The sequence below is a fragment of the Poecilia formosa genome, unplaced genomic scaffold, assembly GCF_000485575.1.
Source record: "Poecilia formosa unplaced genomic scaffold, Poecilia_formosa-5.1.2 Scaffold62, whole genome shotgun sequence".
In the NCBI taxonomy this organism is placed as follows: Eukaryota; Metazoa; Chordata; class Actinopteri; order Cyprinodontiformes; family Poeciliidae; genus Poecilia; species Poecilia formosa.
Window position 1 is genome coordinate 623273 of NW_006800001.1, and position 27082 is coordinate 650354.

Genomic DNA, 27082 nt, shown 5'->3' on the forward strand with positions numbered 1-27082 from the left:
CACTGACCCCATTTTATCAGCTTGCTCACTTCACTGGTGTCTGCGGGCAAAACATCTGAAGACGATACAAAGTTTTCACACAGTCCGTCACCAAGTATCACACACCAATATGCAACTGTTATGAGCACCGCTAAAGTCTGCTTAACAGTGTATTTGAGTTGTTGTACTCTATCAGGATCAAATTATGTCACTGCTTAACTAACTTTTGTTTTTACACTGTCCAGCACATCAGCATAGCCATTGCCCTGCTCACAATAACTATTTACTCCCACGGTCAGACACTGAAGAGCATTCAGTCAGGCATAAATCCCAAACTCTATCTGGTTCTGCAGAGGCTGTTGCTTTTGATCAATTTCCAGCCGACCACATTCCCCCGCTGCCTCCGCTTCACATTCACGACACGGGGATTCCCTTTCCTCTTGCTATTGTCCAAAGCAGCCAGTGATTAAACTCTAGAAGGAGCTTCAGGCTCCAGCAAAGGTCATGGTATGACCTAAACGGGCAAGCCAGCATAGACAGGAGGCATTTGTTTTAAAAGTTGGCTTTCTCTTTTTCTTCCCCACCATTTTAGCCTCTAGCCCCACCGTCCTTTTGCTAAGTTAGCTAGTGAGCAAATAATTGCAGGTTGGAGCACACCGCCCCAGGCTCAGGCTAAAGAAAGTTTCACCTCATATTTGAGCCACAGTATAAACAACCTGTCAGGCATGCATTGGCAGTGAGTTTTTTTTTTTTTTTGTCATTTGCTGCAACGATTAAAGCTTAGAGAAGAAAAACTGCCTAGAACATAAATGTTAAGATGATTGACTTCAATTAAGTTGTAGCAGCTCTTGATGTGACATTTTGAAAGGATTTTTGTTTATGTTTTCCTGTCGATTGGCTCTTAAAATTCCTTTGAACAGAGTGTGCTCTCATTCCACCTCCAGGCAAAAGTGGCACTTAAGGAAAGATGTGCCGTAAAGTACTTGACACCGCCTGGTTTCACCCTGTCTGGTTTTGTTGATCTGCCCAAAAGCTAACCAGGTCAGCACTAATAAAGAGAATTTGGTAACCGATACAGATTTTTTATGGGAATATTGTGCCTGCTTTAACTTGCCTTACTGCTCACTTTGTCAGCCAATAAACAAATTCAGATTTGGAAGTTAGATGTTTTCCCTGGAGCCCAAAGTTGAACTTGAAGCTTCATTTTTGCTTTGGACTCTGAAGTGCTTCCCTTGTGTGATTTCCCTTTTAGACTGTATGTTTGTGATATTTCTTAATATTCATATGCTGGCAGCAGTTAACTATGTCTGATGAAGTGAACTGTAGCTTTTATCACAGGCCCAGATGTGAAGATGTGTGTTTTAACCCTTCCAGACCGAACGGATCGCCGACGGTCCAGCCAAATTTGCAGTACCGTAATTCCGCCACACTTGGCGCTATCTGAAAATTTCCAACGGTTTCTGAAAGGGGAGACATTGCTCTTTCCAGCCAATATCAGGTTATTACGGTAAATTCACTCCCGCCGGAGCAGGGGGTGAAATTAATCTGAGGGTCGCTCTTTTAATAGATGGTACTTTGCGAAAATACCTTGCTAGATATTGGAAGTTCCCGTTTTTATGGGTAAATGGACAAATATATTTATTCACAAGACATTTAAAGAACTGCGTACAATTAAAATAAGCAGAGACATCCAGGCGGAGATTTAAAACTTGCGTATTAAAGGGGCCTGACATCTTGTTATAATATTAGACTCATATTTTTAACATAACAGAGATGAAAAGGAATATATTAGCAGCAAAACATTTTCCACTTTTCATCATGTTTGTATGGCAGCATTTCATCACCTTCCTAAAATAATGATTTAATTCAGAGTGATTTTTTTTGCCTTTTTTTTTTTTTTTTAATTTTTTTGCAAAAAGAAAAAAAAAAAAAAAAAAAATAGGCCATTATTTTAGGAAGGTGATTATTTGCAGTATTCAGTGGAAAATAGAAACTGACATTATGATTTGTGAGAACTATAAGACATTTGCCACTGCTTAATAGCTACTATATATCCCAGCCACACTGTTGTGATAACATTTAATGTCACACTGTGCTATGTCCTCATCAGTGATGACAATTCACTTACACCTGCATGCATAATTCTTAAAACTGAAATACATGGTTTGACCTACTTTTTGACTGATTCAGCTTATCTATCTGACATTGTACATTAAACGTCAATCTGAAATCGCCAATTAACCCTCAAGTAACAAAAAAAGACAAAATAATGGCAAAAGCAAAACTTTCCTGAAGCAGCAGGAAGCTGAATTCCACACCTTTGATACTGATACACATGCGCAACCCAAAAAAAGACATGCATCACATACTTTAAAGATGTGACAGGAATTGATGTTCAACAAAATATTTTTCCACATTCCGTTTCAGTGTGCTAGCATACATGGCAAAATAGGAAACGTGACAAAAGTGACATCACTTTTCCCACTGATAATGCCAAACTTTTCATCTGGCTTATTGTTTCCTGTAGGTGTTAGACTTAACTGCCCTTTGTCTGGGTTTTTCTTTGCTGATGATGGATTTTTTATTTTTTGGAATACTGTTTATGAATAAAACGGGAAGGCGGGGAGCGAGAGAGAATTTATAGTCTTCCCAAAAATATGGCTAAAATCTCATTTCATCTTTTGGTGCCAGTAACATTTACCGTACCACTTAATGAGGTCGTCGTATCGTTACGGCTGCATTTTGAGGATTTAGCCTATGGTGAAGCATAAATGACCCCAAGCTCATAAAGTATAAGATGACGCAGCTTACCAGGAAATCGTTTGGATTGCGATGGCAACAACCACAGTCAAGAGGAAATACGTTTTGTACTCAGGTAAAGTGAGTGCAGACTTGAAGTGAGTCATTTGGTTCTCCATGTCTGACTCAGCATGATTTTTTTTTACATGTGGCTTAAAAAACCTGCTCTATAACTGGTTTCGCATGCAAACCACATTTGAAATGAGGTTTTGTCTCAGAGCAATTGTGGTCGTAATCAAAACGACAGGATTAGTCATACTCATGTAATCAAAAACATGCGGCCAGTGTCTCTCATCCCTCTTTCACATTAAGTGTCTTCTGCCTAGTAAAGAGACAGCTTTGTCTCCTGCTTAACTCAGCAGAGTCAATTGCCATCTGAAATCTTTTCAACCGATAAAAATAGTCAATAGAAACACATCTCTGTTTATTAGGAGGCACTAATATGTTGCTCATTTTGTTTTTCAGTAGGAATCTGAAATTAGTGGAAAATAAAAGAGAAAAAAATAAACTGCCAAATCTTTGGGATGTAATGTAAAACTTGTTTATAAGGTGAAAATCCTGTGATATATAATATCTAGAAGTTTAAGTGCACACTAGTTTAGCATGTAGACTGGAAATGTCACGGGTCTGAACAATACTACAACAGGCAGTCATTCTGAAACTGTCTCAAAACAATGAGCTCAATGTGTCAGGATCCAGCTGAAATATCTGCTGTCGTCTCTTTTGAGAAAACAATCTCTGACTCACAGCTGCAATTCAGAACAAGTATGAAGTCAAAAAAGTGCTTCAAAAATGCTCCCATTGTGTGCACGGCTACCAGATGTTATGAAATGCTCAATAAACTACTTTCATATCATCTGTTGCTCAACTAGAAAATGGAAGAAAAAAAAATACATTGACCTGGCAAAGGTGTTTGGTGAAAACCAGCAGCATGCCAGAACACACCTCGAGATAAAAGAAAAAGAGTCTGGCAAACACTGAAGATAAACTTTAGATATTTCTCTGTGAATGTACTACGAAAAGATTTGGTAGCCTGTGTGAATTTTAATGGGAAGGAAATGCCAAATAGCTCCAACGTATTTCTCTGTGTTTGATTACTACATGCTGTACACTGACAGTCAGAGTATGAAGATTTTCCCATGAATACGTTGCTCTGCTCTGGTTTTGAAAATATGTGGCAAGCCTTTGCTTTGTGGGTTTATCAGTGGTGGGGAAAATGATACGGCGCAACAATCAAGCAAAGAATATGAAAAAAAAGAATAAAATCTGAGTAGCTTGATCTGACAACCTTAGCATGTAAGTGTACATGTATATATCCGGTGTTGAACCACAGATCGTGTTCACGCAAACACTTATGGATAATCGCAAAATAAACATAAAATCTGAAAACCTAACCCTGTAACAGACTGAATGTTATTTGTTATGTTACTGGGAAAAAAATATTTTATACAGTATGTAACAAACCGTGGCTCCTACAGCTGCAATTATGTAAAATTAATGAATTGTCCAATATACAAGAGAAATCACTTGTATCTTGACTTAACTGACAGAAACCAGATTTATTATAATTTATTTCCAGGGACAAACAGATTATATGTATCACAACATCTGCAATTTTCTGACCCTTAATTTTAGCCATATTTTATTTTTAAAAATGGCTAAGAAATAAGACTTATGACTATTTTTTGACCGATTCAAGCTCAGCATGGTTTCATTGCTGATGGTAAACTTAGCATGGTGCCGCTAGCATTACTGAAAAACTGAACTAACATAAATATTAGTAAAACTTTTTGTCGTAGCAGAGGGGCACATGCTGCTGGAACAGGGCAAATTACAATAACTATTCAGACAGAAAAGACTACCAGGTTGTAATAGAAACAACACTTTTCGGTGTGGAGGTTGATACTGATGTCAGCTAAAGTCTGAATCAGTGAGGTGTGACGATCACAGAAATTGAAGAAACTATTTATAATGTCTACCTGTTTGAGGTTTATTTACACTGAGAGAGACAGAAAGAGCAAAACTTTCTCTAAATACCAGGACGGATCATGAATGGGTAAATTAAAGTTTTTGAAAACCTTTTCTAGTTTCAAGCTCTATATGTTGTGGAATATGTTAGATTAAATGTTGGCAACCTTTCGTAAATGTCAACGGTAAGAATCTACATTCTCTAGGGAATAAATACAGTGACTGTGTTAGTAATAATAGCAACGCTAACTGTACTGACCACTAATGTAATATATAATTTAAAATGTAAACTATCTGTCATCAAATTGTTTGTTTACTCTTACACACACGCGGCCTCCTCTTTCTCATAATATAAATAATTATATGAATAATTTCTAGCCACTCAGAGCAAAATAGATTGTTTATTAAAAAGAAATCTGAAATCAGCAAGAGGAAAACCTCAGATCACAAATAAGCCACAGATTTCTGATATTAATATCTTAATTACAAGATTAAGAATAATTTCCAAACTTTTTTAGTTTTATTTTCTCAGCAGGTCTTTGCAAAGTGAATGCAGAGCAAGCAAAGCCAGGGATGGCGTTTTCAGAATTAAGGAAGTGAAATGATGTGAAAAGATGTGATGTGACTTGTTTTAGCCAAAGCAGGAATTCACTAATAGCTGTGAGAGGGGATTGCAGCTGTGACTGCATGAAGTCGGGTTACAATATACAGACCATAAGTCAAACTGCATTCTGTGTATTTTTTCTTTCTCGTGTCAATTGATGACTTAACACAAATAAATAATGAATAATCATGTCTGACTGACCTGAAAACCTTACTGCTCATTTACAGCAGGTTATTACTGCACTTAATCTATATCTCTAGCAAGGAAATGGAACAAAATTTTCTTCTCTTGAGATTTGCTGAAGAAAGTCCTTGACCTTACTTAATACTCCTGAATGAAAGACCGCTGCTAATGGATGTCAAACCGTAACCGAGTGCAGGTACAGTGCACACCAGTGAGAAGGGATCTGGGTTTTGTTCCATTGTTAAGTGTTTACCCAACATAGAAAGCCCTGCTCATACACGGTGCAGTAATCAGATGCTTTAGACTCTTCAGGTTTAAATGACTGTAAGTCAGGGTGGTCATGAAGGGAAAAATCACTCATGTTTAAGCAAAACAAACAGCCTTGGGCCTGAACGCTGGTTAAACAAGTATGCAGTTATGGATACGGAGGCAGATAAACTGCAGTCTAGACTTTTGACTCAATCTTTTGATAAGGAGTCTGACTGAGATTCATCAACTCAGATGTTTCTTTCAGTAAAGGAAGTTAAAGAGGTTACAGTTACCTTGCAAAATACGCTTATATATCTTACACTTTGTTAAATTCAAACAACATTTGGTAGGAATTGTATTGTAAATCAGCTCGAAACGGCGCACGACTACAAAGTTGAAGGAAAATGACGCATGGTTTGCAGGATTCCTTAAGAGTAAAAAATCTGAACAGAACAGGATCTTTGTGTTGTCAGCCCTCTTGATTCAATGTGAAACTACTTCAGACTTTAGTCATAGTCAAACGTATTTTCGTGTATGTCTCTGAGTGATTTGTACACTTAGATGCAGAAAGTTTTGCCCAATTTTCTAGCAAAATATCTTAAGCTCAGTCAGATCGGATGGGGATGGTCCATGAACAACAATTTCATAAGTGATTTTACAGAGGTTGAACTTCTGTCCCATTCTTCTCTGTTAGTCTTTTGGAGCCTTTCACAGATTTTCCAGCAGGATTTCTCTGCATTTAGCTCCATCAATTTTCCAATCAGTTCTGACCAGCGTCCCTGTCCCTGTTGAAAAAAAAAAAAGCTTCCCCATAGCATAACACTGCCACCATTGTGTTTCACTGTGGATGCTAAATGTGACGTATACTTTTTTTTTTCTCCACAGTGTTTTGCACCTTGGCCAGAAATTGAACGTTTTGTCAAATTGGATTGGAACAACTTCTGCCACATTATTTTTTATTTTTTTTATTGCCGTCTTTGTGACAGTTGTGTAAAATTAAAAACTAGACTTTTTGTCACTTTGTCACTACTGGACTTTTTGAAACTCTTTTAGAAAGGTCATGTTGGTAGAGTCCTTTACTAATAGTTAAATGATTCTCTCACATTAGCTTGGGATCGCTGCAACTCTTCCAGAGCTCCTACAAGTCGCCTTACCTCTGCTATAATTGAGTCACGTTACACACACACACACACACACACACACACACACACACACACACACACAAACACATGCACATGCAGACTCTGAAGGCAGCCAGTTGCATTGGATTTTTTTTTAAAGGGTATCAAATCCCAAAGGTTTTTGCATGTAGCTTGACAAAATAGGAAAAGATTTAAGAGGCATGCATACTTTTGTAAGATACTGCTTTACCACAGGTTAATAAAAACGTTCCCATCATGTGGCTGACCTGTTATTGTTAAATTAACAGTGCTGTAACTGGGATTAAACCACTCATAAAAAAAAAAGGTGTGGATACTTTTTGGAGAGCCACAACTGAACACATAAAAAGGAGTCAAATCAGATAAAGGGTGCTCAACATCCTGAGGTTTCTGCGTCAATTAAGCCCAAAAGGATTCAAATGTTTAACACAAAAGACAATGAGCTTCATTCTCTCTTTCCCAGTAGGCAAATACTTGAAAAGCTTCAGATGTTGTGAGCTGTCTCACCAAGTGAGTTCAGAAAACAACAACAACAAAAACCTTCACTGAGCGTGGTTACAACAACACTGTGCAGACTTTGTGTGCTGTAAGGATAAGTTTTACTACCTAGAGAGCAAGTGAGGTGAAGTGGTACAATACACTCGGTGATCCTGGGAGCTCGGTCAAAATGCAAAAGAAAGTAAAGTTATTCGTGGTGATTTATTTATTTTTGTTGGCGGGGAGGATCTGCGGGTAAACAATTCATGGCTGCTAAACTTCACCCACAAATGCTTCGCAAAACCGCAGACTTGTCCAACAAAAACACAAGGTCTGAGTTAATGGGTCAGTGGAGCACTTGCTCGCTTTAACCGCAAAACAACAATGAACAGGAAGGACAAACAGGAGGCGACGTTTCCATGATACTTTACCATGATTGCTGGAGTTTCCCCCCCCTCCTCTAGCGGGCAGAAAGTTTCTTCATTTTTGGATCTTGATAATCCTCTTTACCTAGCTCCACTTGGCTCTGCGCTTGGAGACCTGCCATGTTTAGCATATCCCCACCGGAGACTGCCTGGAGAGCATCCGCATGACGGTGAGTCGACTTGATTGAAAAAGAAGAAAAGTCAGCCCCATTCTTCACGCACTTTAACTTTGTGGAATAGAGAGACGTGCATTGCTGAGCTGCCTGTTGATCCTCCAGCTCCTCTTTCACTTCTAGTTCACTTCCCCAGCTCCTCTGAGCGTCGGGTTGGGGGGGCGAGAGGGGGAAAGGAGTTCAGGGAGGGGGAGGAGAAAAGCGCTCCCTTTTCAGAGGAAAATCCCCCTCCAGGCTTTTCAGAGATTTTCTTTGCTCTCTCTCTCTCTCTCTCTCTCTCTTTATCGCGCATGCTTTATCACACACCCGCAGACGCAATATGTCACAATCCCAAACACAAAGCATTCAGAGAAACAGTCGCTGGATGTTAACTGTACTCCAAATAGGAATCAAAACATTTCCACATCCCATTCTGCCGTGCACTCAAACCTCCCCATGCATCAGCACACTTTGAAGGAAGTGCACCTTTTTTCTTTTTTTTTTTCTTTTTTTTTGTGGCCCAGATCTGCAGAAATCCAGCCCCTCATTTTTGGCCCCTTTTCTTTGTGTTTTACTCCCCGACAGCTTTTAGGAGGCTAAGTCAGTCTTTCTTCTCTCTCTTCTAACTTCATAGACTTCCACTGTCTGCTCGAGGCTTTCTCATTTCCTCTCTTCAGCAGTTGTCCGCCGGGCAGACTGACCTGCGTTAGCCCAGCGTCAAAAGAAGAGACCACAGAAGGTTCCCTGCCGCGGTCCAAGCCAAGCAGGACTGCCGTCATACCGCTGCATAAGATCAGAGGAAAGTACTGTATATGCCCCGACCATAGGCTGCAAGTTATATTAGGTTTGAATGAAACCCAGGCAGGACCTGCTGCCATTGCAGGCAGAAGAATTCACTATTGTGGCTTTCCATGTGTAAAAAGATTGACAGGCCAGCATTTATTTATTTTTTGGGCTAAAGCCCAGAGAATGCATGTGATTCTGGTGGTTCGCTAACAGCTGGCCTCCACCTCTGAGTGTTTATCCATTTGAATTCCAGAAATTACATGGAAATCCATGAATATTTCCACACACACACAAAAAAAAAAATAAAATCTGAGGAAACATAATATTTCTTTTCATCAAAGATTCAGGTAAGGTTTCAGCTGAAAGTATTAAAAGAAAACTTTCCCCCTTCAGTCTGAGTTGTTTCGCACTCTGTTGAAGCTAATTTGTCCTTTATCCCTAAGCTGTGAAACTGATATTCTATGAGTTACACAGTTTTATTTACATGCCACTGAAATTTGCTTTTGAATTGTCTCTCTTTCATCATGCCATGAAGAGCTAGAATCAAATAGCGTTGTCATTGAATGTCACACCGGGACAAACAAATAAACATTTTCACATTAGCCAAGCCACAAGGCGCACTGGTGTGACATGATTTATAAGACGTACAGTACACTGAAAAGCATTTTCAAAGTAGGATCACTCCTGTTTTTTGCTTCTTTTTTTTGTCACACTTAAACATTTCAGATCATCGAGCAAAGTTATGCGAAGTAAAAACAAGAAGTTTTTTTAATTATTTTATTTATTTATTCATTCATTCATTCATTTTTAAGGGGAACAAAGTTACCCAAATCAACCTTGCCCTTTGTGAAAACACAACTGCTTTTCTTAAATCAAGAATTACCATGGTCAAGGAACAGTGATTAATGTAGGGATAAGTGTTCAGTGCACCAAAACGTCTTCAATAGCACATTAAAGACTCGTCCAGGTGGTCACAAAACAAGCCAGAACGACACTTAAAGCACTGCGGGCAGCCATTTTCTGACTTAATGTCAGTGTTCATGACTTAAATATAAGACAGCGACTGGGCAAAAGCAGCACTGAGAAACAAAAAGAAGAAGATTGACCACCAGCAACAAGCACAAATTGTTGTCTCAGAGTATTGCTCACTGTCTTCTCTTCAGGAAGAGGAGACAGTCTGCCCCCTTTCTCCCCTCAACACACACACACACACACGCACGCATACACTTCTGCCCATGGAATCCAGATGTGCTGTCCATCTACACCATCAAGGGCAGATCTTTGTTTCATGAGTCAGTGAGTGTGGGGATTGGAGACCACATAAATAACTCACACACTGTGCACCAGACAAAACTGAGACAGAGGAACGTACACAAGGATTAAGCGTCAATAGTACCGGAAATATGGCCGGACAGGAAATCTGCCGCACACACCCTTACCGGTTTGTGCATGTTCTGCAATTTATTAAACACAGACATAAACACACAAGCCCTCCATAAACACTTCTGTGCACAAACACAGACAGCTGAGAACCTGAGTGCTCCAACTACTCTCCCTCGTGCTCCATGTCCAATTCTTTCCTGATGAGACAGGAATCCCCCGGAGAAAAAAAACGTAATTCGGACCCCTTCGAGGATTCACATCAAACCGGCGTTTACCCACACGAGCTCCCATACGGACTGAAATAGCAATGAATGTCTTGACAGTCTATAAAGAATGACTCCTACATCACATACTCATAGCAGCGGCCATTAAAAGTCTGGGAAAACTAACATGCCTCCTGGCAATCTACTCCCAGGATTATTTTATGGATCTATTATCTGACCACAACAAGTCTTTAGCGTTTAGGTTAATTCATTTGAGGTGCAATAAGCTGTTTGCATGTCAGAAATTGTGTGTATTTGGGGGTGTGTGTAAATCATGAAGTTATGCTAGTTTGGAGGCTTTATGATAGTTTTGCCGCTCATGCTACGTATGGAGATTAGCTAGCTTGGGGGAAACTAATGGTAGTTTCTAAGTCATGGTTGTTGTGTGAATTGTGGGTTTATGCTTGTTTTGGAGTTATTTTTGATAGCTATGCAGTAATACCAGTTTACCCCTTTATGGTGTTATATTAATATTGGAGCGTTGACATACTAAAGAGTTTTGCTAGTTTTAGGGCCTTGTTCAAGTAAAGAGTTGTAATCTTGCAATGCCTCACATAGATTTCTGCATAAGAGCCTCTTTGACATTGATATGACATTTTTCTTCCATGAAGGATGTCCGGGTAGCTTTTTACATATCTTGATGGGACATGATGAAAGGACAAAAGAGGGATCTATCTCTTGCATGTTTCTCTTTCCCAGGAGGAGAAACCTTATCAGTGTCTGGCGATCTGAGCCTGTGACTGTGACATAATTTCCTGCTTAGTCTTTTCATGTAAGGATTGCAGGAAACCAAGGTTTGGTATTTGACATGTGCTTTCGCAAAACATAAGCAGTATGTGTCTTGGGCGTCTTATCTGTCCACTTAGTAGGTGTGGGGTGTTTTTATGTTTATTTGGCGCCTTTAAAAGCCAATGAGGAGCATGTTTAGAGTAGAAAGTTCCATTGAGTTGCCGAAGAAAACGTCAGCGTCTCCTGAAAAGAATGCACAGTTAGCAACATTCCAGATGTCAGCAGGATTCTGGGCATGTTTGTTGTTGTCTATACTTGACTTTCATTTGCCTTCATGTATTCATGTGTGTTTGTTATATTTTCAGTCATCCCAGCTGAATGACTTCATTGTTGTCTTCTTTCACTTTAAACTGCTGTCACATTTAACACCATTGTTTCCATTGGGATTTCATGATAAAACATCACATTTTCACTCGGAAAAGAGAAATTGAGCCATTCTTTTTGAGCTGTAACTGAATAAACACACTAAAACACTGAGGTCCTTATGTGCCTGATTCAGATAATACCATCCTTGTGCTTTTTTAATCCCAAAATGCACATTTGGAAACAGACTGCTTTAGCGCCAACTGTTAGGGCTTAATCTACCTTTGTCACGACTTAACATCAAATTCTGATACAAATGAACTCCAGACACTCAAATAGCAGAGAAAAAAAAACCTTCTTGTTATTATTTCTAACAAGATCTTTGCCTAGAGATGGTCTTAAAATACATACACTGAGATCATCCCTTTTCTGTGGAGTATTGATGCAAAAGAGGTGTGTTTTTCTGACAAAAAAAAAAAAACAGTGACTGTTACATGTGAATCCCTCTAGGCAGTCAACTAAAGCATCAAAGCTAACCAGTTACACATGTTTTTGGTTGAATCCTCGTTGTTTCAAAGAGAGTGAGGTTTAGTCTCAGCTGGCCACAGCTGGTAGTTGTTCAGAGTCGAAAGCAAGAGCTAAATTCACAACAGCTCTCAGACTAGCCAGCAAAATTGTAGAAAAAAAAGTAAAAAATAAAAGACTATTTGAAACAGAAACCATCAGTCCCCAACCCATCAGTCCGAAGCTACAATGAAGGACTGACGATGAGAGCTGTGTGGACAGGCAGCTAAAATTCAGCAGGCCTCGTGCTTTTATTGTGGCAGGTTCTGATGTGAGAAGCTGGCAGAGAAAATGTGTTTTGGAAACTTTAAGTCCCTCGCTCTTTTTTCCCCCCTTTCCGTCTCCACCTTGAGTTAAAGATTACCTTCTAATTGATGGCTCAAGTTTTTTCTTTAAACTCCACAGCAAGACCAGAGGCTCTCGGAAAATTCACCAAGCAATTTCTTCAAAATCAATATATATAGCAAGCAAAATTTCTATTTGCAAATGCACTAAGTGATACAAATCTCCATTTTTGGAGACATGTAACATTTCACTTTGATGAAAGTAAAATTCAAATGTTTGCCCGTCATGACCGTTGTTGTATTTGGAGGGAAAAGCGAGAAGCTTGCAGGCTTGAGAACGCCATCCTGATCCCTTTCCTTTTTCTCTTCAAGGCAAAACTAAATCACAAACTTTTATCCTAAACTAAATCAAGGCCAGTGACTTTCACAAGGTCACTGGATTGAAGAAGTGGCAAGAATGCCCACAAATACTACACCGAGGCGGCATGTAATGGTTAATCCTCGACTTTAGATGTTTGGGTCAGCCCCGCTGTTGACACAATGGTGTTTGGGGAAAGCTGTATCTGAAAACACCGCCTGCTGCCACGGGCCATGGGAAACGGAGAGAAGCTCGCATGCTTGCTGAGGCAAACTGCTGCATACACACACAGTGTTGTTTTAGGTTAATCTGAGGACAACAGGTGTGTGAGAGAAAGAGGCAGCCTGGAGGGGACGTCTCCATGCTTTCTGTCACACGTGATCAGTCAAGAGTAAACACATCGCGGTTCACCGAGGTTGGGAAAAATGCTACCCGATGCAAAAGAAGGGGAGAAAACCGGCCAGTAGGAGGAAGCCGAAGAGTTTATTTATAAAAGAATTTTTATAATAAAGTGGAATGTAACCGGATCCAGCAGCAATGAATTAAACAGCTGCTTTAATGAACTTGACATGTGCGTAAACTGTGGTGTTGGGAAACACAGAGACCACGAGACAATACCCGAGTTTTATTAAAAGACCACAGAGTCGCCACAAGTGAGAAAATCTAAATCGTCAGCTGTCCACACCCCTGTTTTTCTCCGTCTTTGCCAGTATCTGTCTCATCAGCTGTCTCATCATTGTCTCTGGGGATTTGTGTTTTTTCCCTGGGATCGCATCTCTTCCATTGCCAATCTCTTAGGGCTTTTCTGATTTTGGAGTTCCCCAGCTGTTTTCTTTTTTACTTGTCTCATAAATACTGCATTTTGACTAAGTAATTCCTTCTGAAATTCGACTTGGTTTCTCCATTTTTGTTCAACTTTATATCGTTAGACTTTATTTTTATCAAATTGTGAACGCAGTAATAATTTTACGGCCATTTTTATTGTTGTGCACGAAGTGTTTCCCAGGCAACACATAAAAAAAAAAACAGACAGAGTAGCGGTGCAAATGTACACAACATGAGAATACAATCAACATCGCTGAGCCTATATATAAACCTATGGAAGTGCTAACAAATGGGTATCTGGGTCAATGTCCAGAAGCAGCTGTTTGAGAGTGGCCTCCAGCACGCAGAGGTGATTTACAGGATCTAATTGGATTTATCACTTCATAATTGTATCTTTAACTGGACAAAATTGAGAACTCTTTTATCTCTGTGTGTGTGTGTGTATGTATGTGTGTGTGAGTGTGTGTGTGCACATCAAAAATGTTCACCTTCTGAAATCCCTTGTCATCTTGAATAAGCAACTCATTCTTTCAGATCTTTTTTTTTTCAGTTTCTGCATTCCTTCTCACATGTGCTCATGTAAAACTAGATTAGAGTTACTGCCTTCATTTCGGTTGTCCCTGTGTCTCTGCTTTCATTGGTTTGTGGGAATGAATGCAGAAGATGTTGCAACTAACCCACGAGGCCACAGCAATGGGTTGACAGTGACGAGGATGACTGCTTTGAACAGCTGGAGGAGGATTTATGCCAGGGTGATAAAATTAGAGAGTGAAGCCCAGAATATTATGCAGTGTCTTGCAGGAGTAAACATATTCCTTTGTCTTTTTCGCAGTTTGCCACTTTGCAGCTGCATGTTTATGATATATTCATATTGATTGAGATTCTTTGTGATAGATCAACACAAAGAAGTGGTGTAAGTGGGGTGGACTTAAAAATGTCACAAGGTTTTCAGCATTTTATGTGTTTGGATTTATGTTGGACTTAGGTCCTGGGCTATCCTTACACATTGATACATGGTTTACTGGGTTTCCACCACACACAGCATTTTGCACGTAGGCTAAATTTTTACATTTTGGTTTTATCAGATGTCCTTGGGCCAGTAAAAGGGAAAATATATGTACGCTACACTTTTGAGGTTTTTTATTAATTATTATTATTATTATTATTATTATGTGCATAATCTAGAGGAACATTTTAAAAATAGACCCAAGTACACATACACATTAACCTCTGACCTCTTAAAATAAGGTCTTGCAGTTCATGCTCACAACCACTAGGTGTCATGTTTCATTAACTCTAACAGCCACTGAAGGACAGGATTTCAAGAAGTGGAAAACGCTGCCTCTTAAGACAGAAAGCTGTGTACACACTTGACACTTTTCTTTTCTTAAAGTTGAAGCATCTCAAGTAAGCAAGAGCTGACTCTATGTCTGAAACACAAGAGTCTCCCCTAAAACTGATCGACTGGAATAAGTCAGGACCAGACAAGGCGTGATAGTGACGCTGCCAGCTGAAAGTAGTCATTTTAACTGACAAGATAAATTGATCCAGATGGCATCATGACTCAGCTGCAGTAATACCATGACCTTCTTCTCACCTGCCTCCTTCCAGGGTATTATTACCAATGGAGCAGAAACCTGAGCCTGGCTGCACTGGGATGTTCATCCAGGCATAGTTAAGCCACACACAGCTTTTTCTGCAGAAACATTTACCTGGTTTTATAGGATTAAATGAGGCTATGCAAACATCTGAAGTAAAAGAGAACAAAAGTAAAGCTCAGTTTCCTTCTAGGCAATGCTATCTCCATATCGTCATATCTCCATGAAAACTTGTTTTTTTTTGTGAACTAGAAGGTAATACTGTTGGCTACTGCCTCAAAAATAAGACTGATAAATTCAGATTCAGTGGTGTAGATAAAACAATGCTTTTTTTCCCCCCAAACAGGACTAGGTTGCCAGCATTTCGCACATCTGTCAATTCAAAAAAGAGAAAATGAGGAAGAAAGGGGGAGAGAATGTGTGGGTGTGCATAAACAAGTAAGGAGCCATGCATGCAATTAATCTGACACTCACATCTGCAGCTCCAAGGCTTTAAGCAAAGACACACACACATCAACATTTACGACCAGATCATCAATTTTTATTTTATCATCCTTTGGGGAAAATTGTGTTTTAAAAGGAACTGGTTAAATGACTCAGATAAAAAAAAAATTCTGAAAAAATGTTTCCATGATAGGTGCCATAAAGGTTCTGTTTAGTGGTTTTCTACCCTTGATCTTCCTCTCTTGTTTGTGATGTTTACGATGTCCAGGCTTATTGTCGATCCCCCCTCAGTTGTTTAGCAGAAATCCACCTCTACTGATCCTGAACATCCAGTTCCTATGACCTGAATCAAAGGGCACTTTCACGGCAGTTCTGTTTGGCCCGCTTTAAAACAACCAAAGTTCACTCCTTCAGATCATCAAATTCATTTAGGCAGAACTGAATCCTCATCCGAACTCTAGTGCTGACCAAGCAAACTGTGTAACTCTTAAATATACGATTTAATGACATGCATGAGATATAAAAACCTTCAAATCTTGTTTTCCATAATGTGCATAAAGTGGTCGTCTGTTCCTCTCCATTGTTTTTCTGCACTGCTGAATTTGGCTTATGCATAAAAAGCAGCACAATGGTAGCTCTCTACGGCGCTTATAGTAAGATGTTTTATCATTTAAAGGAAGAAACTTTAAGCCAAGTATTCGTAATTTTTAGTTGTCCAAGCAAAAATTAAGATTTGAGGAACAAACTGAGCACCTCATCCATAATTGGACAGACGATGCAACAGTTTTCATTCATTTATATCGGCTTTGCAGCTCACCTCAAGCACATTCTCCCCATTCAGAATGAACATTGCGCATTAAATTCGTACCCAGAGAAACGTTCATGTCAGACATTCATATTTCCAATAGGAATTAGTGGTAGGTGTGTTTTTATTAAGCATTAAAATGGTTTTCCACCCTCACTAGCTGCTCATTCTTCTGCTTCTAGTCATTGCACAACAAATAATCAGCTGATGTAACTGCATGAAATTGCCCAGGCTGCTTCTTACAGTGCAGTTTAAAAGGGAACCTAAGTAAATAAAGGTGCAGCATTCCTCACTGAAGTGAAGTAAGTCCCTGGGATTAGTATAATGCTCAGAGTTACTGATTTCTTATAACAAAAAAAAGTCCAAAGAGGGTTCATCACGCTCTTGTCATCCATCACATAGATTATGGTAATGTTCTATATGCTGGTCTTAAACGCCCCTTCCTTCAGGTCCAGATCTAGATCAACAATAAGCTTTCATCAAATACAAGCTGAACATTTTGGACATTCGGCAAACCACACAAAGTATTTACAGTTGCAGCTCGACGTCTACGTGACACGCAGGTGTGGGTTTGAATTTAGGGACACACACCCGAGACCTCCCAGACTTTTCTTCCAAATTCCAATGAGAAGGACGGACGCCACTGATTTTAAAGAACCATGCGCATTTCTGTGTCGTTCAGTGTTTCAGAGGGCTTCCCTACGCACCTGTCTGTGCCCGTGTTTACTCAGGACTCTGAGGATTTCCTTTCTTGAAGCAGTTAAAAGCATTTTGTTTTGACAGGGATTTAGTTCAGTGTGTCTGCTGGAAGCAAAAAGAGGATATTTAAGAAGGTAACAGCATGGTGCTCTGTATGTTCATTAAAATAACAAGTAGAAGACCATTTGTACATTTCCTGAATGTAGTTTAACCGGTCAAATTGCAAAATCTGCATTCCCAAATTAAAAGGAAAAGTGTTAGGGATTTGAAGGCCGGGGTTGTTATAAGTACATAACAACAAGAGGCACTGAAAAAAACAGGTTGGTTAAAAAGCAGCAATTTTGTTAAAACGTCGTCTACTACTTATTAGATCCATTAGCCTGAACGAACAGAAGAAACGTCAAATTTTACCCAGAAGAGTTCAACTAAGAGCTAGGTGTCGTAACAAGTAACAGAGGCAGCTGATCCTGGAAGAGGCCACAGGAAACAGAAAGGTCAAGACCTCCGGTCTTCATGACTCAACATATTTTGCAAGTCTAGAAAGAAAACAGCACACCCGTCCGTCAATGTCCCCGACCAACAGGTGGGACTTGCTTACAGGGGACAGACTTTGAACTGCGCAGTTGGGAAACTGGTAAGGCTTTGGTTTGCCGGGACCCTCCAGGATCATGAGAACCACTTTTATTATCCTCAGACATACATAAAACGTTTGTGTTTTTCTTTGCTTTGTCTAAAAGTCAAACACGAACAGGTTTCACGTTGTCATTTTATAACGCTATATGGTATCCTGACATTTCGAAACTTAAAGCAACTCATTTATTTATCCGTCTCACCACGTGAAAGCATAAGAGTCCCTCGCAGATCAAGAAGAAACAAATAAACGACGATTTAGGAAAATTACAAAACTGAAAGGAACGCGAGTGTATTTGCTTCCTTTAGTTTGGCTTTGACAGCTAACAACAAATTGTTTGTTGTTGCGCCACCATAACTGAGCAAAAACATAGTAATAATTAAAATTGTAATAAGTAAAAGGTACATTTTTCATACGGATATGCTTGACCTGCAGACGCATGAAGAGCTCAAAGAACTCTGTAATCCCTGAAGATGGTTTTTAACCTGAACTGTTGTGAAGTTTCTGTTTCAATTTTTAATCTTTTATCCTTTAGTTGTTTCATTTGACCACAAGTATAGTTTAAAAATTTAAAAAAAATCTGTGACCTTGAAGCAGTACCACTTTCAAACCATTAAGTTTAATGTAATTTTTGTTTTCAAATCCATAAAACATAACTTTTTCAAATATGAGCAGCCATAAAACAGGAATACAGCCATTATGTCACGAGAAAGAGCAGTCTGTACACAGACAGCCTCTGCTTTACTCATTTAATGCTCTAAAATAAATTTTTTTTCAGGTGGATAAAATCTGAAAGATCCATTTTCAAAGTTTTACCAAATTAAAGTGTCATTTGAGAAGGATTTTGTTATTCGAGTACCATTATTTGCAAAAAAAAAAAAAAAAAAAAAAAGACTGAGACTAAGACCAAAGAAGAAAATGAAGAGTAATTTGAACTTACCTGGTAGTGTTTTGTGATCGGTTACCAGAAGAGAATCATCTTTGCTCCTTGTCTTTGGAAATCCCCCAAAATTTGGAGAGTGAGCTGCCATGACCCGAGCAACAGGTGTATCCCTGGAGGAAGGGTGGAGGGAAAAGAAAAGAAGGAGGGGTTAGCGATGAATGAGAGGGGAGTTCATCTTGGATAGATAAAACCTTTGTGTGAATCTGCGGGCATGCAGCAACAAGCACAGTTTTCCTGAATCCTCTGTTGTCGACGTTTTATTCCTTCTATCGCTCTTTGCGGGGGAAAAAAAATAAATAAATAAATAAAAAACCACAACAATCTACATTTTAATTCTGCAGAAAACCATTTATCGCCATCTGGGTACATTTCCATTTCTACTAGGAACATACTGACCATCATCACTGATCAGCTTGTAGAGTTATGGAGGTAACCTCTTTTATTAAATGAAAAAGGATGCACACACTATCACCCTGTTCCTGCTTTGCTCACTGTGCCTGTGTGGTACCCTTCACAGGAAAATGGAGCTCTGAATTTGGGTCAAGCAGCCCCAGGAGTTGCAAGGTCGCCTCGTTCAGACTGCACCATCATTCAGTGAATCACACTTCACTGTGCGTATCTGCACATCTATTACAGGAACAAGCTCAGCAGCGACATACTTTGATATATCTGAAATCAGAGCTGTGTGAACCAGAGAGAGCAGAGGTTGGTTAATACGCTTGATGAAGTACAATAAAGTGGGACCAGATGAGAGTTTGTGAAAAATTTTCTGTAAGTGCAAGTTTTAGTTACGAATCACAAAGAGTAATGGTTGTTATTCTGAACAAAAACAGTCAGTCCCTGATGAACCCCGTTCTGAAAAAAGAACTAAAACAATATTAATCTGATAATAGGATGAATGGATTTAATCAAATCTAAGAATCCTCTTTTTCAAATAAATGCTAAACCAAGAACAAACTGTGGTATAAACACACTGGAATATTTCAATCCGTGTTTAAAAAGATAGCGCTGGAAATGCTGTCTATGTCTGAGGGTTTATATGCAAAGAATAAAGGTTCCCTAAATGTAAAAGTTCATGCAGAATTGTTAATTTGAGGTTTTAACATGTGCACATATTTACAATGTTGAACTAGAAATGGTCAAGTGCAGTTTAGGTTCCTTGAAAATGATCAAAGTAGCCTTTTACTTCAATGACAAATCAAAAGCTGCATAAAGATACTGAGTGGATGTATGCCAACATTTCTTCAGTAATTAAACTGGAAACCACAAAACCCCAAAGGGTTTAGAGAAATGCCATCAAAACCACACTAATGGAGAGGAAGGATAATAACAAATCATTTCTGGCTGAAACAGAAGGAATAAAGAGAGACAAATATGTAGCAACTGAAATAAGCAGCATTTAGTAAACGGCATCATAGTGTTACACTTATTAAAACAAGTCACATTTACACAGATAAGTTCTCTACCTTATTCCCACGAAGATGCTGTGCACACACATCACCGTGCTACGAGTAATTTTATGAAACATTCGTTTTGGTCAAGTACGTTTTTAAACAGACATGCAGGACATCACAAGTCTCCCTCATCCATGCTTAGAGCAATATCTTATGGCTCACATATCTGATGGATGTAAAACAAATAATTTCCTTTCTTTGGACAAGCTGGCATGCAGGAGCCTTGCAGTATGCATACAGAGTAACCACACACTTTTAATGTAGGCAACTTGAAATAAATGCTGAAAATGTTCAAGTGGAAGAAGGACGATTTGTTATTATGGTATTTTTTTTATTTGAAAAATCTGAATAATTCTATGCAATCCCTCCAAGTTAAGACTTTGTATTACCCTGTTTTACAGCAATTACAGGTGGTGGTCCACCTGCTTTGCATATTCTTCCTTGGGAAGAGAGGATCTGTGAAAAACAACTTGCAAGTCCTGCCACAGATAATCATATGGTGTTAGTAATACAAAAGGTGTTGATCCAAACCATGTCACTGTTGACATGGTTTGCTCTGGCTGTGCGGTTAGGACCGTTCCCCTGGTACAAAGTGAACCTCCACCTGAGTCTCCTTTCTCTGTCTGTTGCAGCTCCCAACAGGTTTTCTTCTAGGATTCCTCTGCATTTGGTTGAGTCCATCTTTTATTCAGATTTGACCATTTTTTCATGATGCTGTTTGTTCACTAATGTTCTCTACCAAACTTCTGAGGAAAAGTTGGATTTATGCTTTGAAGAAATTATACGCCAGTGTTCTCCATTTACTCATAGGTGACTTTAGATGTTTGCAATGGATTTTATTTAGAGGCATGGGCTGAGTAAAGTGAGGCGTAAACACATGCCACACTATTCAGATTTTTCTTTGCAGAGAACTGTGGAAAAACATCCTTCTCATGCACTCCTTTTAGTCTTTGTTGCTGTTCTATCACATCAAATTCAAATAAAACGTATTGAGTTTTGTGCCGCATCATATTTAACCTGGCAGCTGATCAAACCAAAACATATTCTTTTGCCTTTTATATTTGGGAGTACCTGCTCCTGGCAATCCTGATTTATGCATTAAAACTACTAATAAAGATAACACTTGATATCCAAATACGGGCAGCGGACGTGGCGCTTCACGACTCAGCAGAACAGAAACAGAAAGTCTAATGAGCCGCAGTTTGATCTGCCATCAGAACCGCAGGCCTGAGACGAAAGTGAAATATTGGGAATGCAGAGTTTGTTTGTGTTGCTTCTCCGATCATATCAATGAGACGCGCAGTTGTTGCTCAACCACAGATGACTGCGCTCGTCTGAGGGAAAACTACATCTCCTTAGGCTAATTCCGACTTCAAAGATGTGTATTTTTGGCAAATATGACTCATTTCCTCCTGCCAACGCTGGAGCACACTTTCACACAAAAATGTTGTTTGGAGAACATACACTTCTGTGTGAATTGAAATGCACTTCCGGGCATAACATTGCGAGGAAAATAATTTAACAATTACTCTGAATATCGAGGTTCCTCTGATTAAATTACATCCTTTTATTTCAGCGTGCCGCTCTACGAAGAAGGAAACCCACAGGTGATTTGAGGAAACAAAGATCTGCAACAGAATTTCAAAACCATCCTCCAAAAGTGCAGCTGCTCAAACAAATATGGTCTTGACAAATAAATTAGTAGTTTTAGGGAATCAGAATTCACAACCCTAATTTGAATGATAGTTAATGTGATAAACGACACATTTCTCATCTATGTTCAATCAGTGGTGATGAATTTACAAGGACGATGAGGATAACCTTGTAACGAGAAATGTTAACACTTCTCATAGCAGTGTTGTAGTAATAGAATTTAAACTCAACGTTTTCTCACTGCAAAGTCGACAAATGAAAAATACGACCGCATTCCACCCACATGTAAATTCTCTTCTAGGTGCTGCAGTGTAACTCTGTCTGCATGCATTTATATCTTCTCTTCACTATATCTTAGGCCAGCTGTTTATGTTTACCATTCCACGGTGTGTAAAAAGAGGGATCTGTGCCATTGGGTGTTTAATGACGCAACAGCAACCTCTGGTGGATGACAAGGTGGGGGCAGATGTGTGGTTACATGTTAAAAAAAAAATTTTAAATCCCCTCCTAGATTTTTTTTTCTAAGCACTTTTTTCTTGATCTTATTTGTGAAAGTCATGAGGTGAATGCCATGTGAGGCCAACATATAACCACACTGTCTCCAAGCTCACTTTTTTTTTTTTTTTACAAACTGAGCAAAAAAAAAAAGTCAAGGCTTTAAACTCATCTTGAGAGGAGTTGGCCCCACTTCTCTTCACATAAAACACCCGTTACCACCGGAGCCTAGACCAGTACTGATCCACGGGTGGTTCGGCGCCGTCTCGCCAGCACAGATTGACGAGTCAGAACCTTAACCAGACGAAACTCTTGTCCCTGAAGTGCTCTGACAGTTCTCTGGTTTTGCTTCAGGTTGGAATTAAGAAAATTGATTCTGCAGACAGGCGGGCTTTATAGATATAGCCAAATGAGATCAGGTGGAAAGGATATGTAATTGACTTGACTGAGTGATTTTGTGTGAAAAGCATCCAAATGAACAGAAAGGCCCCTCACACTGCAGGACTCCATCGCCGGCTCGTTTGTTGTGTGCGGGCCTTTTCTGTTCGTTCAGATGCTTCTCGCTCATGTTGTGGCTGAGGCACCTGTCGCCTTTGTTCGAGGTGCAAACGTGAGCCTTTGTATCTTTTGATTGATTTGTGTGTCACAAAGGCATTTATGTGTTGTCTAGGTGCCAGAATGCTGGCTGGGTTGAAGAGGATCAAGTGATTATTTACCCCATTTTAAAGGGCGCCTGGGTAAAGTATTTACACCCTTTGACTTGAAATGTTTTTTCAAATGTCCTCACATTATAATTATACAATTCTATAATCCTTATTAGAATGTTAAAAACATGTGAATAATAATAATTTGTACAAACAACAAAAGGTTAAAACATCCAAATACGTTTTTGGCACAATAATGCTCTTTGTGGCAGTCTTTTATGTGAAATCTCAATAAAATATGTTTGGAGTTTCTGGATAATAAAATATTCAGAAATTTGCAAGGAACGTGATTATTTTTGCAAATTATTTTTGTGAAGGCAAAATTTTTCTTGTCCTCTAGTTTGTGTGTCTACGTACAGAATTTCCTCCAAGCGTGCAAGTGCACATGATTTGATCGACTATTTTTAAAAGGCCGTAATAATGGATGCATTTATTCTGTATGATGAAATATTTAAAATTTCTCAACCAGCTCAGGTTTTTTTTCTGCAAGTTAGATGCTTTCCATGTAATTTTCACTCAGAAACCTTCGTGAGCAGTACCTTGTGTCAGGGTATGTATGTCTAACAGGCATCCATATTGTGAATTTCGCCCACACAGTCCAAACTATGTGCCTGCAGTACTCACAAAGTTGCAAGCGCAGGGATAATGCTGCAGGAAAAAAAAAAAAAAAAAGGCATCCTCTGTCTGTGGGTTCAAAGTGCAGGGACTGCTTTGAAACTGGAGGGAAGTTAAGAGTGCTGCATGGTTCCTAGTTAAACTCACTAACAAGAGGATATTGCTGTGCGGTGGTAGTCAAGTTTAGCCTCGAATTTGCACCATGTTACAAAGGAGAATGTTAAATGATTCTTACCAGATATCAGAGCACGACATGGCACATGGGATTTAAACTCGTTTGTTAAAAACATCTCAGTCCACGGTGTTTCTGGCATTTCCGCAAGCTGACGTCTTAGGAAGATGCTCCTTTTACTATGCATTTCAACATGCTAAAGAATTTTCCGTGTGAGATCATTACACCTCCACAGCAGAGCGTGCCGAGTATTGAGCGAGACCATCTACAAGAGACTGCCAGATGTGACGCTCTGTGGAGTTATGAATGATACCCTGAGGTTTCACTTCCATCAGATGTCAGCCTCCTTTTTTCATCTTTTATTTAACCTTTCTTAGGAAGCTTGGAAAGGGGTGACAGGTGTACGGAGAGAGCTGGCAAAGCAGTGCTAGATATGTGTCAGACGTCACAGAAGACAGTAGCGTGATTATGACCTTTGCAATAAAATATTCAGCCCAATGTTATCATTGCTAAAAAACATATAAAAAATATCAGATGAGGTCATATAATTTGATTAAAACCAACTGTCTAATGTACAACTGCATACCTCCACGTTGTGACATAGTAAAACAAACAATGTGTTGCTTATTTCACCAAAATATTCAAAAATCATGCTCATTTGTTGAACCCACGTTGCATTATGGTCATGTTTGCACCTATTTAAGTATCAAAGGTGGCTTCTCATCTGACATTCAGCCTTTTAAAAAAAAACAGCATGCAGCTTGATGTGTGGCACTCTGAACATGGATCAGAAAAATAAAAGACCAGAGCTGTTCTGAAGAGCACACCAAGAAGGCTGTAGATATTAATGTAATATGTTAATGTAAAATGCAAGCCTGGGCTGCTTAGAATTTGCCTTTTTGATTAAGAAATTTACAAGATTTAACAAACCTTGAATCAAAGTGAAAATAAATTTCTACAAAATACGATTAAATAAAAATATGTATTATAAAGATGAATGCTCAAATATTCTGTCCCTTGTAAGGGACTGGCCTAATTCATCAGAGGTCTACTGAATTGTCATTTCTAAACTATAAGCCTCTACTTCTTTTTTTTTTTTCACACGCTTTTTGAGCATTGTTGCTTAAACAAAGGGTTTCGAAAGGCTGGAACGCTGCGTGATGAAGAGGACAGCACAGGCTAAAGGGCAAATTTGCCTGAAGACAAATGTGACATTGACAGCAACAATGAAAGGAAGACTGAGTGTGTGTGAGGCTGTTCAATTTGAATACTGAAGAAGACGACTTCAGTGGTTTTAGTGCGCAGGAGGAAGACGCAGAGAGCCATTAATGACTTTTCCCAGTAGGCTACTTCTTTCTTCTTTTTTTTTTTCAGCAGTCATGTTTGAGACACTGTTAGGAAAAATTAATTTACAATACATTTTTATGTGTGTCACCAGTACATATTTTATTAAAAATTAAAAATCTTTCAGAGTAAATGACCCAGTGTTGCAATTTGTGGCAACATAGACTTGTGGCTAATAGACAACTGTGGCTAATGTAGTACTTTTAATCTTGTTAAGGTTGGTGCTTCTTATACTTAGGTATTTTCAAGAGTTTTGGGAATTACGGTTGTTTCACATTGAGGTGAATGAAGATCACCTAAGTGTATTGGGTGTGGCTGAACTGACCATAGCATACCTGTGTCTGGAAGGTCCATTCACTGGTTAATCAGTGAAACTGGCTACTATTACAGCGTGAAGACAAAATAACGCCCCAAGTAAATCGGAGAAAAGGTTATTGAAAAGTAGAAGTCAGTGGATGGACCCAACATCTCGTGGGATTCAGTTAAATCCATCATCAAAAAACAGAGCGTGGCACATGTGCAAACCTGCTTAAATCGGGCTGACCCGAGCGCTGAGAAGGAGACTAATGAGAAAGGTCACCAGGTCACCGTGACTACACTAAATGAGTCACAAGCTTCAGCAGCCGAGATGGGAAAGACTCTGCGTGCAACAACCATTCCACGCTTCTTCACCAGTCATTGGAAAACCGCAAGTATTTTTCCTTCACTGCGCCGCCGTGTGCTGCTCTGACTTTAACCAGCACACAAACCTCCAGTGAAACACACTGACGTCTAGTGGGTCCAACGTGAAATAATGAGCTGAAACTCCAAGCGGTGCGGATACTTTTGCACTGTGTTCATAAGTACCAACGCTGCAGCAGGGCTATTTGAACCCCAGCAGAGACTCTTACTGGCTTAAATGGATAATGTTTCTGTGTGATCATATTGCAAGATTGCACAGATTAATGCAGCAGTGTGTAATTTCTTTTTCATCTGGTTCTAATCACCATGTGTCAGCTTAAAATAAAGCACTGAGGATAACCTAATGAGAAAGAAAATACAGATAGAGTGTCATGAATAATGGAACCGCTGGGCAGCAGGGGGCTAAATACAGACACAGAGCCATCAATATTTGGCCTCCTTAATTAGACGAAACTAGGCATGATCAAAAGCTAATTCTCCACAAGGATTTTCAGATAGAGACACAAAGCTAACTGAGGGGAGACAGTAGTACTCTTCCTATTATGTACTGAAGGCAACAGAAAATCATTTTATTATCTCAAATATATTAATCTCGGTTCTTTACTCAATGCTAGTTGATGGGACAAAATCTTGATAAGGAGGGTCATGACCCTGCTTATGAAGTTTGCAAGACATTGATTTGGTGTTTATCAGTCAGTCACTCTATGTTGGTCCCAAATATAACACATGTAAATATTGCTGTTAGAAGCTTTCAGTGCTCTGAACAAGACGCTGTTTCAACAAGGATTTTGTAACTAAATCCTGGATGAAGCTAATTCAAATGATTGATAAAATAGTAATACATCAGCCATGAACTCAAACATTTACTCCGACTTTGAAAATCTAAAATAATAATAGAGCAGCTGTGTAGGTGGAAAATAGAAAACAGACTACTTGTTATATGTTTCTTTCCTCTTGGTGCCTAAACAGGAAAAACTATGGGACAAAGAAATACATTCTCTATTTAGGTGCAAATATTATTTGTTGTACTTTTTTTGCAACAATTAATTGTATTTTATAACATTTATTAGAGAACTGAAATTAGTTTTGTATTGGTAATTTTGCTAAAAAAAACAAAACATCTTATTTCTCAATATTTCTTTTAAGCTTTAACAAATAAATTTGATTTTTCAACATTTATCAGCATAAAGTGATGGTAGATCAACTTTGCTATATTTTCAGGGATGCTCTGTTTGTGTCATGTTGGACTTTGAGTTTAGTTTAATTATTTTGGTCATACTGCTCCATCATTTT

The 27082-nt window shown here is 39.1% G+C and overlaps 1 long non-coding RNA gene across 1 annotated transcript; it reads left to right on the forward strand.

Moving 5' to 3' along the window:
• The first annotated feature begins 772 nt into the window (after positions 1-772).
• LOC107836474 (uncharacterized) lies at positions 773-25283 on the forward strand. Its single transcript, XR_001662378.1, has 4 exons — positions 773-1530; positions 2855-2859; positions 17721-17731; positions 25273-25283. It is a non-coding gene; the product is annotated as an uncharacterized LOC107836474 (long non-coding RNA).
• Positions 25284-27082: the final 1799 nt, after the last annotated feature.